Below are 14,070 nucleotides of genomic sequence, written 5' to 3'. Positions count from 1 at the left end.
TCCCTACAGGCCGAGAATACACGTTCCACTCCCTTGTCCATAACTCCTATTCCAGAATAGACCTGATTTTATGTGATAAATGGTCTCTCCAGAGAACTAATAGCGTGGATATATTACCAATCACATGGTCAGACCACGCCCCAGTTCTCTGGAAATGGAACCTCCAGGGCACCTCTAATCCTCCCCGACATTGGCGCCTCTATCCATACCTACTAAACAACCCCCTGTCTAAAAAAATAATCTCAGACTCTATTGACTCCTATTTAACCACCAATTCCCCTCAAGATACCTCTCCTATCAATCATTGGTGTGCTTTTAAAGCCGTTACCCGTGGAGCCGCCATTCAGGCCGGCGCCACTCTCAAAAAACAAGCCCTCCAAAAGCAGAAGACTCTGGAGGATGACCTGCTGGACCTTGAGACTAAGAATAAGGCCCATCCCTCCAAAGCACTTAAAACTGAGATCTCTAATGTCCGAGGTCAACTCCAAAAACTGCTCCTCGCACGCACCCAAGCGGCCTTGAATAGAATGCGCCACAAATTTTACCTGCTAGGAAATAAAGCTGGCAAAATGCTTGCACGCAAACTCCGCGTTCAACAAGCCAGAAATAGAATTAAATGTGTCTATTCTCCCTCCAAACAAAAGATCCTGAACCCTAAAGATATAACGAACCAATTTGCAAGCTATTACGCCAAATTATACAACTTAGCAACTGACCCCTCCACCCCACAACCCTCCCCCCCGTCCATCTCATCCTTCCTAGATGACCTCTCCCTCCCTACTCTCACACAGGACCAGCTTTCTTCTCTGAATGCCCCTTGGTCGGCGGATGAACTCTCCACAACTATCAAATCTACCCCCAGGAATAAGGCCCCTGGCCCAGACGGCTTTGTTTCTGACTTCTATTCTACTTTCCACGACGTCCTTTCCCCCCTCCTGACCTCGCTATATAATACATTCTCAGACCGAGGCTCCCTCCCTCCAGAACTCTTAGAAGCGCGTATTGTCACTATACCTAAGCCCGGCAAAGACCCCACCCTTGTGCACAACTATCGACCAATAGCGCTACTAAACTGCGACATCAAACTATATGCCAAAATGATAGCAACCCGCATTAACAAACTCCTCCCTTCACTGATACACCCGGACCAGACTGGCTTCGTCCCTGGGAGACAAGCATCTGACAACACACGTCGGGTCTTCAACCTGATAGACTCCCTATCTGGAGACCAGGGCCTTCTCTTGCTTTCGTTAGACGCGGAGAAGGCGTTTGACAGATTAAACTGGACATACATGCGCCAAGCTCTCCTCAAATTCGGATTTAGGGATCGTATCCTATCCTCTATCCTAGCGTTATACAGCTCCCCCACGGCCCGGGTGTTCAGTGGAGGCTTTCTATCCGACCCTTTCCCTATTACAAATGGCACCAGACAAGGCTGTCCTTTATCCCCCCTGATCTTCGTCCTATCAATTGAACCCCTGGCAGCTAAAATAAGAGACAATCCCAACATTCCGGCAATTCAGTTCGGTTCATCCCTCCATAAACTTAGCCTCTTCGCTGACGATGTCCTCCTCTTTATCTCTAAACCCACCACAACGCTTCCAGTCTTACACGCCGTGCTAGATGCCTACAGCCGCGCCTCTTATTACAAACTAAACACTACCAAAACAGACGCCCTCCCCTTCAACCTATCTCACTCCATCCCTGCACTCCAAGCTTCCTTCCCTTATAACTGGCGAACCCATACAATTAAATACCTGGGTATCAACATTCCTACCTCCACTAAAGACGTATTCTCTGCCAACTTAACTCCCTTGATAGAGTCACTGGAATCCCTTACGAAATCCTGGTCATCCTATGAGGTCTCTTGGTTGGGACGAATGGCGGCATTTAAAATGTCCCTACTCCCTAAACTAATGTATCTCTTCCGCACTATACCATACCCCTTCCCAAAGAAAGCCATCCAAACCTGTTCTTCTATCATGTCCAAGTATATCTGGTCTGCAAAACCACCTTCAATGGCTCTTTCTAGAATGACCTTACCTAGAGCATTTGGTGGTCTTAATATACCTAATATTCCGCTATACCAAGAAGCCTCCCTCCTAGCCCCCATTAAATATTATTTCTCAACCCAACTGCACACTGGATGGATGGAACTGGAGCAAATCCGATCAAATCCAATCCCCCTAGCTGACCTTTTCCGTATCCCAAAGTCGCTCCGACCTATGCAATCATCCCTCCTTCCCTCCACGCAAGCTGCTCTACAAATATGGGACTCCCTATCGTCCTCCCTACCTTCGCCCATTTCCCATATCTCCCAGATATCGATCGCCACATTAGCATCGATGATACCACATCTCAATTTATCCAAATGGAGAAACGCAGGAGTGCTATCCTTGGGAGACCTCCTCGATGGACTCTCGCTAAAACCCTTTTCTACTCTCCAGTCACAATACTCACTTCCAGCTACAGAACTCTTCCACTATATGCAAGTAGCACACTGGTGGAAGACGATCCCTCCTACCTATGCAACGCTCCACACGTCCTCACATACTCTCTTCTCCCGTCTCTCCTTACCGGTCTCAAAAGGCGACATCTCATACTGGTATAAACTTCGGATAACCCCTACCTCCCCTTCTAAATCAAACGCCCAAAAGAAATGGGAACAGGACCTGGGAAAAACCCTATCCCCAAAAGACTGGCGCCAAATTTTTTTAACCTCGCATTCCATGTCCCAGTGCCTAAACCACACTGAAATGCATATAAAACTAGTGAACAGAATTTACCAAACCCCAGACCGAATCCATAAATTCTGGCCCTCTCACAGTAACAAATGTTGGAGACTATGCGGCTCGGTGGGACATATCTTCCACATATTCTGGACGTGCCCAAAGATCACTAAATATTGGATAGATGTATTTGAGCTAATAAATAAAGTTCTGTCCACCCATCTAGCTCCAGACCCAACCCTAGCACTACTACAAGTTGTCCCCGCTGCAATAACCCCTCCCGCCAGATATGTCCTGGGCCACATCCTGATAGCCGCTCGAGCAAACCTAGCCCAAATGTGGAAACAATCCTCTCCCCCCACCCTGCTTAGAGTTATACATAAAATAAACTACCACTTCCTTATGGAGACGGAATCAGCTTCCCCCTCTCTCAACTACACTTCCCTTAAAACGCGTTGGCTAGCGTGGCATACCTATATCTCCTCGACTGAAGGGTCTCAATATCTCCACAAAGCCCCCCCACCCCCACTTAGCCCATCTGAGCAACCCGACAATATTTGAACTATAACATAACACATACCATTACACCCCCTATTACCTAGGCATCTATTCCTTCCCCTCCCGGTTGAGGGCCGACCCTCACTAGGTTTCCCTCCAACACTATCTTTTAAAGCGTACCTACATCTTCTGACCAACAAGATTAGGCCACTATTACCTTACTGCAATGTACAGTTTCTTTATATGTCTCAACTTTTCTGATATATTATATATACAAGGCACCGATGCAACACCCCCCCAACTCTAGTCTGGACCCCTACTCTCCCCCCCCCTCCCTCACCCTTCTGTACCCCTAACATACCTATTTTTTTTTATATATTGTATTGATGTACCATCCCCCCTTTTTTTTCTTTGTTCTGTACCCCATAAAAATGTTTATCTTTTCAATAAAAACTATTGATTTAAAAAAAAAAAAAAAAAATCACCTTTTTCGTAGTTCTGAACCAATTTTCAACTGTTGCATTAGTGTCACGAGTTTTGAGAAGACTTAGATTTTTTAACATTATTCCGCTCCATAATGGGATTGTGGCAACATATGCCTGAAGCAGGGTTATTAATGCTGGACAGTATAGCACATTATCAGCTGCTGTTGCACCATCATCATCATCATCATCATCACCTGCTTTAGTATTTGTTTGTGTGAACATATTTGAACATTTCTTTGAAAATGGTGAACCCCTCTTGATATTCCATTCTTCATTTGGTTCATTATCCAAATTTTCATTGGTCCCAGTCTCTGTAATGTTTTCAATCCCTTCAATTTTCTGAATGTTGATGGCTTCATTCAATTCTGCAATGTGTGTTTTGCATGCATTTGTTTCTTTCTGCACTGAGAAAACATACGTCATCCGTAATAGTTGAATTTCAATTTCACCAAGACTACCTGCATTTTGTAGTAATGCAAATGAGCAGAGGAAAAATTGTTTTGTGGCTTTGCTTGCCTTCAATTTTGACAGCTTGATGCTCATAAGTTTCATCATGTGTGTAGCACATATATGGAGAATTGTAAAATTACACAATATTTTTCCTTCGCAAACGAGGATACATTTCTTTAAATAGTCCATTATGTTGTTTTGATTGAAAGTCTGTGTTGATGCATGGATTAGAGCCCAGCTAAAATCGATTTCAACCTTTTGTGGCCTAAGCTTTCTCTTGCATACTTTAAAAAATCACGACATAAACAGGATAGCCAATGCTGAATAGTTGGTGTGCTCTGATCTGAGGACAGCATTTCTGCAACAGGGATGGTGGATCTTGTTTCACTGGTCAAAGAAATACAGAGTGTGTAGTACAGAATTTTGTTTTGAATGTCTTTTGGCTTCATTACTACAGAGCCAGTTGCGTCTAGGTACAGAAAACATTGCGCCGCTGCTTGCAAATCTTTCAACATATGCAACTGTGATTCTGAATACATACGGAGAACAAATGGGCTCATGCCTATGTCACCCCTATGTCAAATGCCGCATGGTTTGTAGCAACTGTATTTAATACCTTTTCATCAAGTTTTTTTTGGATTAACATACAATTCCAGTATTCATTTGGGTCAAGTCTATTTTCAAGATTGTTTTCACTAGATATTTTCTGAAGAACATAAATTGATTTAATTTCATCCATGTTCCCTGCAATTAGCTGTTCCATGTCAGCATTAGCCAGCTTCTTGGTGTGCAATAGCATAGGTCTCATTTCTCTTAGCTGTGCTTTTAGTTTATCCCTCTCTTCCCCTCGTGTGTGTCTTTTGAATGTTTGGGTGCACTTATGATTTATTGACCCATTAACATCTACAGACATAAAGACTTGACAATGCTTTTTACTTGGTTTTCGGGGTAGTGTAATATTGCACTCTATACATCCAGCAAACTTGCACTGTCCCCTAGCACGCCAGTACACACAATGCCTTTTTCTGGAACGAGCTTGTCTCACTCGATTGTATTTGAAAGTTACAACGCAGAACTTATTAATTTTCTTTATTTTATTGCATATTGTCTCAGTCCAACCACTTTTAAGTACACGATAACCTGTCCTGTTTTCTGGTTTTATTTGGTTCCATTCCTCAGTTGATAGAGAAATTGTGAAATTGGATGGACATGTTTCATTAATGAATTCCTTCATAGAGAGATGATCTGTTTTAATCATGGACTGAATTGTGTCTTTTTAAAAAATATTAGGTAGCAGTGATTTGTCTTGATAAATTTCACTATTTATATCACTGCATTCCTCTTGTGGCTTTAATTGCATCGATTCTGTTATGTTTTGCTCATTTTCTAAGGGCACATTTCTGTTATCTTTTAATACTGGAACATTCTCACCTTCATCAGATAAAGATAATCTTGTTACATCACATGGAATGCATATACTTTGGGTAACAACTTTAGTTTGTGTTTTTTCTGTTTCTCCAGGACATGATTTAGTGTCATACAGGTCCAGTATTTTTCTTGGGGATACTTTAATTATTTTTCGTTTCTTTGGCTTACAGAGAGGACACAACCATGGTGAAATAACCTGGATGTCAGTGATACTTTTGTAACCAACACACCATGGGTGAAACCAGTCTTTACACCGACTGCATTGTGCATAAGGTTCATCAGGGTTGTTTTTTTGTTTACATAAACAATACAGTTGGTCATCTTCTACTCCTGCATCATTTATTAAGAATGATTCTTTACTATGTTTTGATTGGCCACTTTGATCACTATTCTCAACTTGTGGAATTTCATCACGAGAGGAAAAATCTAAGGTAAACTGTAATGCTTTAGTACGCAGTTTTCGACGGTCTTCTTTCCAAATTTGGTAAAGCCACTTTCGTGTTGTTATATTATTTGCAGATAGCAAACATGCAATTTCCCCCCATACAGAGTTTTCTCTGCTATAACTTTCCTGATTTAAATGAAACTGATTTTGAAAAAATAGTTCAACTATCTTTTTTTCTGTTGCTTTTGGATCAGGGAACAGTCTCCAAGACATTGTGCTTTTTGAAAAATGCTAAGTGCAAAGGAATTGCCATTTACAGGAAATAAAACCACATGTATGTGTATGAATTATAATTAAAAAGTGCACCTCTAATAATAAAACAATCACCTTAAATACCATCCAGACTTGAGACAGTGAACTCTGCAAATGCCAGTTGAGAGTTATACTTTTAAGCTGAGGGCTGCACTGCTCCTGCAATAAGATTCACCCAGTAGTGCTGTAAATTACGGATGCTGGGGAGGGTCAGTTAAGCAAGATGACCTCACCTTAAAGCAACAGTCTAAGTTATCAACATTCAGTTATATATACTGTAGGTTTACCATACTATCCCTTTAAACCAGGACACTCATAAATTACACACTTCTGTGGCTGTCTGACTGCAAGCCTGAATTTCACTTTGTTTCAATCAGCCACAGAAACTGTATAATTAATGTGTCACTGTTTAAAGGGATGGTATGGTAAACCTATCTATGTTTAATGTATTTATTATAAGTTTCTTACATAAGGGCTAATTCATGGTAGAATCGCAAATTGCGATCCAACCAGATTTGTTACGATGGCCCAGCTGGCGCATGTGCAGCACACGTCCTGTGTATGCGCCCGTCCTGCACATGCACACGCACTTTCTGCGGGGGCACTTTCTGTGGGGGGAGTGGCGCAGAAAAAGCAATCGCCTCTGCCTGTAAATCAGGCAGAGGCAGTCGCGGGATGGGGGGCGTCGACGCTCCCTTTCCAGGGAGGAGACAGAACATTGCGGGGCAGCGCAAACGGCAGGCAGGGCGCCGCAAATGGGGGTGGTGTCATAGGCATGATTGCGGCAGCTGTGTTATGTCACATGCAGCAGCCGCAATGGGTAAGATGGCACCGGTTCTCCTGGGGGCGCATCTAAGCTGTGCCGGCAGGAGGCATCAATAGTTTTTACGATGAAGCAGAAATTGCAATGTGATTGCAATTTCTTTTACATCATAGAGGATGCTGGGGTCCACATTAGTACCATGGGGTATAGACGAGTCCACCAGGAGCCATTGGTACTTTAAGAGTTTAATAGTGTGGGCTGGCTCCTCCCTCTATGCCCCCCCTACCAGACTCAGTTTAGAAAATGTGCCCGGAGGAGCCGGTCACAGCTAGGGGAGCTCCATAGGAGTTTCTTTAGTTTTATTTTTTCAATAGAGTTTAGGCACAGGGAGGCTGCTGGCAACAGCCTCCCTACTACGTGGGACTAAGGGGGGAGCAGTGTCCGCCCTGCAGGGTCTGAGCCACTATCTCCGCTGACAGGACACTGAGCTCCTGAGGGGATCGAACATTCCCCGCCACAGGGGATCGCTCATGCCGCCAACCCCCTTACAGAGCCAGAAGACTTTGGTTGCGAGTTAGTTACCGGCCCCCCTGACAAGCGGGGACCAGGTGTGAAGATGGCGGCATCAGGGTAGGGAGCGGTTAGTACTGCGCTCCCTACCCTAACCCTAGTACTAACTGCGCTCCAGGGCTTAGCGGTACTTAGTGCGGAGCTGAGAGCGGCGACCTGAGCCAGCGCCTACACCCTACACTGTTTAGAAAGCCTGTCAGGGTCCCAGGATCACCGCCAGTACATTCCTCAGGCCAGTATAAAATTCACATCAGAGCAGGAAGCAGCGCAATGAAAGGGGGCGGAGCTTCTCCTCAGAGCGGACCCAGCAGCGTTCAGTGCCATCTTTCTTGCATGCAGGGACGCTGACAGGGGAGAGCTGTCCCTCGACATCAACTCCAGCTATCTGTACGGTACCTGGGGGTTGTAGAAGGGGGGGGGGGGGGGCTGTGTAATAGACTTTGTAACCTATTAAGGTACACAGTTAGCGCTGGTAAGGGGTATCCTTTATCTTAAAAAGCGCTGTGTGTGGGTAAGGTCCAAACTCTGTGGGGTATATTTACTAAGCTCCCGATTTTGACCGAGTTGGTGTTTTTTCATCAAAGTGTCATCTCGGGAATTTACTAAACACAAATCTCGGCAGTGATGAGGGCATTCGTATTTGTTTGGAAAACAAAGGAAAAAAATACGAATGAATACACCATCGGTCAAATACGCCTGTAATTTTATACAACTCGGTAATTTACTAAAAATTCGAATTCACAAACACTGCCGGCAATAGCCAAACACTGCCGTGAAAAAATACAAATATAAAAAAAAAGCAGTTTTAAAATAGACCTGCTTTTTTTTTACCGTGTTCTGATAGGCATGCATGGATCTGTGAGATCCGTGCATGTTTATCAGTGGGAAGGGGTGTGAGTTATAAATCAGGAAAAAAAATTGCGTGGGGTCCCCCCTCCTATGTATAACCAGCCTGGTTGTAAAAATACGGGGGAAAAATTGACAGGGGTTCCCCTATATTTGAACCAGCACCGGGCTCTGCGCCTGGTCCTGGTTCAAAAAATACGGGGGACAAAACACGTAGGGGTCCACTAGTCAGAGAGATAATGCGGGGACACTTTTATATTGGTCCCTGCGGCCCTGGCATTAAATCACCAACTAGTCACCCCTGGCCGGGGTACCCTGGAGGAGTGGGGACCCCTTAAATCAAGGGTCCCCCCCTCCAGCCACCCAAGGGCCAGGGGTGAAGCCCGAGGCTGTCCCCCACATCCAAGGGCGGCGGATGGGGGGCTGATAGCCTTCTATGTAAAAATAAGAATATTGTTTTTTGTAGCAGTACTACAAGTCCCAGCAAGCCTCCCCCGCAAGCTGGTACTTGGAGAACCACAAGTATCAGCATGCGGGGGGGGGGGGGGGGGGGAACGGGCCCGCTGGAACCTGTAGTTCTACTACAAAAAAATACCCAAATAAAAACAAAACACACACACCGTGATAGTACAACTTTATTACATACACGCACACCTACATACACACATACTTACCTATGTTGACACAAAGCAGTCGGTCCTCTTCTACAGTAGAATCCCGGGGTACCTGTAAATAAAAATTATACTCACCAAAAATCCAGTGTAGTTCGGTCCTCTTCTTTAAATGTGTAATCCAGGGACTTGGCAAAATAAAGAAACGGATTACCCGAACCACGCACTGAAAGGGGATCCATGTTTACACATGGATCCCCTTTCCCTGACTGGCGGGACCCCCCGTGACTGCTGTCAAAGAGGGTTCCTTCAGCCAATCAGGGAGAGCCACGTCATGGCACTCACCTGATTGGCTGTGCGCTCCTGAGCTGTCAGTCAGGCTGCGCACTGTAGATACAATGTAGCGCATATGCGCTCCATTGTATCCAATGGTGGGAACTTTGCGGTCTGCGGTAGACTGCGAGGTTAAGTGGGGTCACTCTTGTGGTTGTCCCGACTCTATTGATTTCTGGTGTCAAAATTGTTGCCCGAGACTCGTTAACCCTTGCAAAACTACAGCTACTTATTCAAAATAGTAATTCATAATACTGTGTATATGCCCACCTTGCCAGCGTATTTCATGCCCAAACCAGTGTCGGGCAAGGCAAAATCCATGTGGGTCATATGCAAGTGACCCGACTCTATTGATTTCTGGTGTCAAAATTGTTGCCCGAGACTCGTTAACCCTTGCAAAACTACAGCTACTTATTCATAATAGAAAAAGATAGTGTTAAGGTGCCCACTTGGGCAGCATATTTCATGCCCAAACCAGTGTTGGGCAAGGCAAAATACATGTGGGTCATATGCAAGTGACCCGACTCAGTTGATTTCAGGTGTCAAAATTGTTGCCCGAGATTCGTTAACCCTTGCAAAACTACAGCTACTTATTCATAATGGAAAATGATAGTGTTAAGGTGCCCACTTGGGTAGCGTATTTCATGCCCAAACCAGTGTTGGGCAAGGTAAAATCCATGTGGGTCATATGCAAGTGACCCGACTCAGTTGATTTAAGCTGTCAAAATTGTTGCCCGAGACTTGTTAACCCTTGCAAAACTACAGCTACTTATTCAAAACAGTAATTCATAATACTGTGTATATGCCCACCTTGCCAGCGTATTTCATGCCCAAACCAGTGTCGGGCAAGGCAAAATCCATGTGGGTCATATGCAAGTGACCCGACTCCGTTGATTTCAGCTGTCAAAATTGTTGCCCGAGACTCGTTAACCCTTGCCACACTACAGCTACTTATTCAAAATAGTAAATTATAATATTGTGTATGTGCCCACCTTGCCAGCGTATTTCATGCCCAAACCAGTGTCGGGCAAGGCAAAATCCATGTGGGTCATATGCAAGTGACCCGACTCTATTGAGATCTGGTGTCAAAATTGTTGCCCGAGACTCGTTAACCCTTGCAAAAATAAGAATTTACTCACCGGTAATTCTATTTCTCGTAGTCCGTAGTGGATGCTGGGAACTCCGTAAGGACCATGGGGAATAGACGGGCTCCGCAGGAGACTGGGCACTCTAAAAGAAAGATTAGGTACTATCTGGTGTGCACTGGCTCCTCCCTCTATGCCCCTCCTCCAGACCTCAGTTAAGGAAACTGTGCCCGGAAGAGCTGACACAACAAGGAAAGGATTTGGAATCCAGGGTAAGACTCATACCAGCCACGCCAATCACACCGTACAACTTGTGATAACCATACCCAGTTAACAGTATGAACAACAACTGAGCCTCAGTAACAGATGGCTCATAACAATAACCCTTTAGTTAAGCAATAACTATATATATGTATTGCAGAGAGTCCGCACTTCGGACGGGCGCCCAGCATCCACTACGGACTACGAGAAATAGAATTACCGGTGAGTAAATTCTTATTTTCTCTGACGTCCTAGTGGATGCTGGGAACTCCGTAAGGACCATGGGGGTTATACCAAAGCTCCCAAACGGGCGGGAGAGTGCGGATGACTCTGCAGCACCGCATGAGCAAACTCAAGGTCCTCCTCAGCCAGGGTATCAAACTTGTAGAACTTAGCAAACTTGTTTGACCCCGACCAAGTAGCAGCTCGGCAAAGCTGTAAAGCCGAGACCCCTCGGGCAGCCACCCAAGAAGAGCCCACTTTCCTTGTGGAATGGGCTTTCACCATTTTGGATGCGGCAATCCAGCCGCAGAGTGAACCAGATGAATCGTGCTATAGATCCAGCGAACAATAGTCTGCTTCGAAGCAGGAGCGCCAACCTTGTTGGCTGCATACAGAATAAACAGCGAGTCAGACTTTCTGACTCCCGCCTTTCTAGAAACATAAATTTTCAAAGCCCGGACTACGTCCAGCAACTTGGAATCCTCCAAGTCCCTAGTAGCCGCAGGCACCACAATAGGCTGGTTCAAAGGAAACGATGATACCACCCTAGGAAGAAATTGGGGACGAGTCCTCAATTCTGCCCTGTCCATATGGAAGATCAGATAAGGGTTTTTACATGACAAAACCGCCAATACTGACACACGCCTAGCCGAAGCTAAGGCCAATAGCATGACCACTTTCCACGTGAGATATTTTAGCTCCATGGTCTTAAGTGGCTCAAACCAGTGGGATTTCAGGAAATCCAACACAACGTTAAGATCCCAAGGTGCCACTGGTGGCACAAAAGGAGGCTGAATATGCAGCACCCCCGGAACAACGTCCGAACTTCAGGCAGTGAAGCCAGTTCATTTTTAGAGAAAATGTATAGGGCTGAAATCTTGACCTTTATGGATCCTAATTTTAGGCCCATAGTCACTCCTGACTGTAGGAAGTGCAGGAATCGACCCCGCTGGAATTCCTCTGTAGGGCCTTCCCGGCCTCACACCAAGCAACCTATTTTCGCCATATACAGTGAAAAAGTCTTGCTGTCACGTCTTTCCTAGCCTTTATCAGCGTAGGAATAACTGCATCCGGAATGCCCTTTTCCGCTAGGATCCGGCGTTCAACCGCCATGCCGTCAAATGCAGCCGCGGTAAATTTTGGAACAGACAGGGCCCCTGTTGCAACATGTGCTGTCTGAGAGGCAGAAGCCCTGAGTCCTCTGAAAGCATTTCCTGGAGCTCCGGGTACCGAGTCCTTCTTGGCCAATTCGGAGCAAAGAATATTGTTTTCACTCCTCCTTTTATTACAATTCTCAGCCCTTGGGTATGAGAGGAAGAGGAGGGAATACAGAGACCGACTGGAACACCCACGGTGTTACTAGTGCGACCACAGCTATCACCTGAGGGTCCCTTGACCCGGCGTAAAACCTTTTTTAGCTTTTTATTGAGGTGGGACGCCATCTAGTCCACCTTAGGCAGTTCCCATCAATTTGCAAACTGCGTGAAGACTTCCTGATGAAGTCCCCACTTTCCCGGGTGGAGGTCGTGCCTGCTGAGGAAGTCTGCTTCCCAGATGTCCACTCCCGGAACGAACACTGCTGACAGTGCGCTTACTTGATTCTCCGCCCAGCGAAGAATTCTGGTGGCTTCTACCCTCGCCACCCTGCTCCTTGTGCCGCCTTGGCGGTTTACATGAACCCCTGCGGTCTGACTGGATCAGAACCGGTTGGTCGCGAAGCAGGATCTCTTCTTGACTTAGGGCGTTGTATATGGCCCTTAGTTCCAGGATATTGATGTGAAGGCAAGTCAGTTGACTTGACCACAGACCTTGGAAATTTCTTCCCTGTGTAACTGCCCCCCACCCTCGGAGGCTTGCATCCGTGGTCACCAGGATCCAGTCCTGAATGCCGAATCTGCGGCCCTCGAGAAGGTGAGCACTCTGCAGCCACCACAGGAGAGACACCCTGGCCCTGGGGGATAGGGTGATTAACCGATGCCTCTGAAGAGGTGATCCGGACCACTTGTCCAGTAAGTCCCATTGGAAGGTCCTCGCATGGAACCTGCCTAAGGGGATGGCCTTGTATGATGCCACCATCCTTCCCAGGACTCAAGTGCAGTGATGCACTGACACCTGTTTTGGTTTTAATAGATTCCTGACCAGTGTCATGAGCTCCTGAGCTCTCACTATCGGGAGATAACCCTTTTCTGGTCTGTGTCTAGGATCGTGCCTAGGAGAGGCAGATGAGCTGTAGGAAACAACTGCGACTATTCAAATATATAGAATCCAGCCGTGTTGCCGTTACACTTCCAGAGAAAGTGATACGCTGTTCAGCAACTGCTCTCTTGATCTCGCTTTTATGAGGAGATCGTCCAAGTACGTGATAATAGTGACACCTTGCTTCCGCAGGAGCACAATCATATCCGCCATTACCATGGTGAATATTCTCGGGGCCGTGGAGAAACCAAACGGCAACATCTGAAATTGGTAATGACAATCCCGTACCGCAATTCTGAGGTACGCCTAATGAGGTGGATAAATGGGGATCTGAAGGTATGCATCCCTTATGTCCCGATTCACAATAAAGTCTCCCCCTTTTTAGGCTTGCACTGACCGCTCTTTGCGATTCCATCTTGAACTTGAACCTTCTCAGGTATATGTTCAGGGATTTTTAATTCAATATGGGTCTGACCGAACCGTCTGGTTTCGGGATTACAACATGGTCTAATAATAACACCCTCTTGTTGAAGGAGGGAACCCTTGACCACCACCTGTTAAAGATACAATTTGTGAATTGCAGATAACACTGGCTCCCTCTCTTGGGGGGAAGCCCGCAGGGCCTTCGGTGAGGGGGCATCTTCTCACAGTCCAGCTTGACTGGTCTCACAGTCCAGCTGAGACACAATATCTATTGCCCAGGGATCGAACAGGGAGTGAACCCACTTGTGGCTGAACTTACGAAGGCGTGTCCCCACCGGGCCTAGCTCCGCCTGTGGAGCCCCAGCGACATTGGTGGATTTTTGTAGGGGCCGGGGAGGACTTCTGTTCCTGGGAACTAGCTGCCCGGCTCTGACAAGAAAGGACGCCTCTCCGACTTTCTTGTTTCTTTATAC

The sequence above is a fragment of the Pseudophryne corroboree genome, chromosome 7, assembly GCF_028390025.1.
Source record: "Pseudophryne corroboree isolate aPseCor3 chromosome 7, aPseCor3.hap2, whole genome shotgun sequence".
Taxonomy (NCBI): domain Eukaryota; kingdom Metazoa; phylum Chordata; class Amphibia; order Anura; family Myobatrachidae; genus Pseudophryne; species Pseudophryne corroboree.
Note: the sequence above shows the minus strand (reverse complement) of the source record.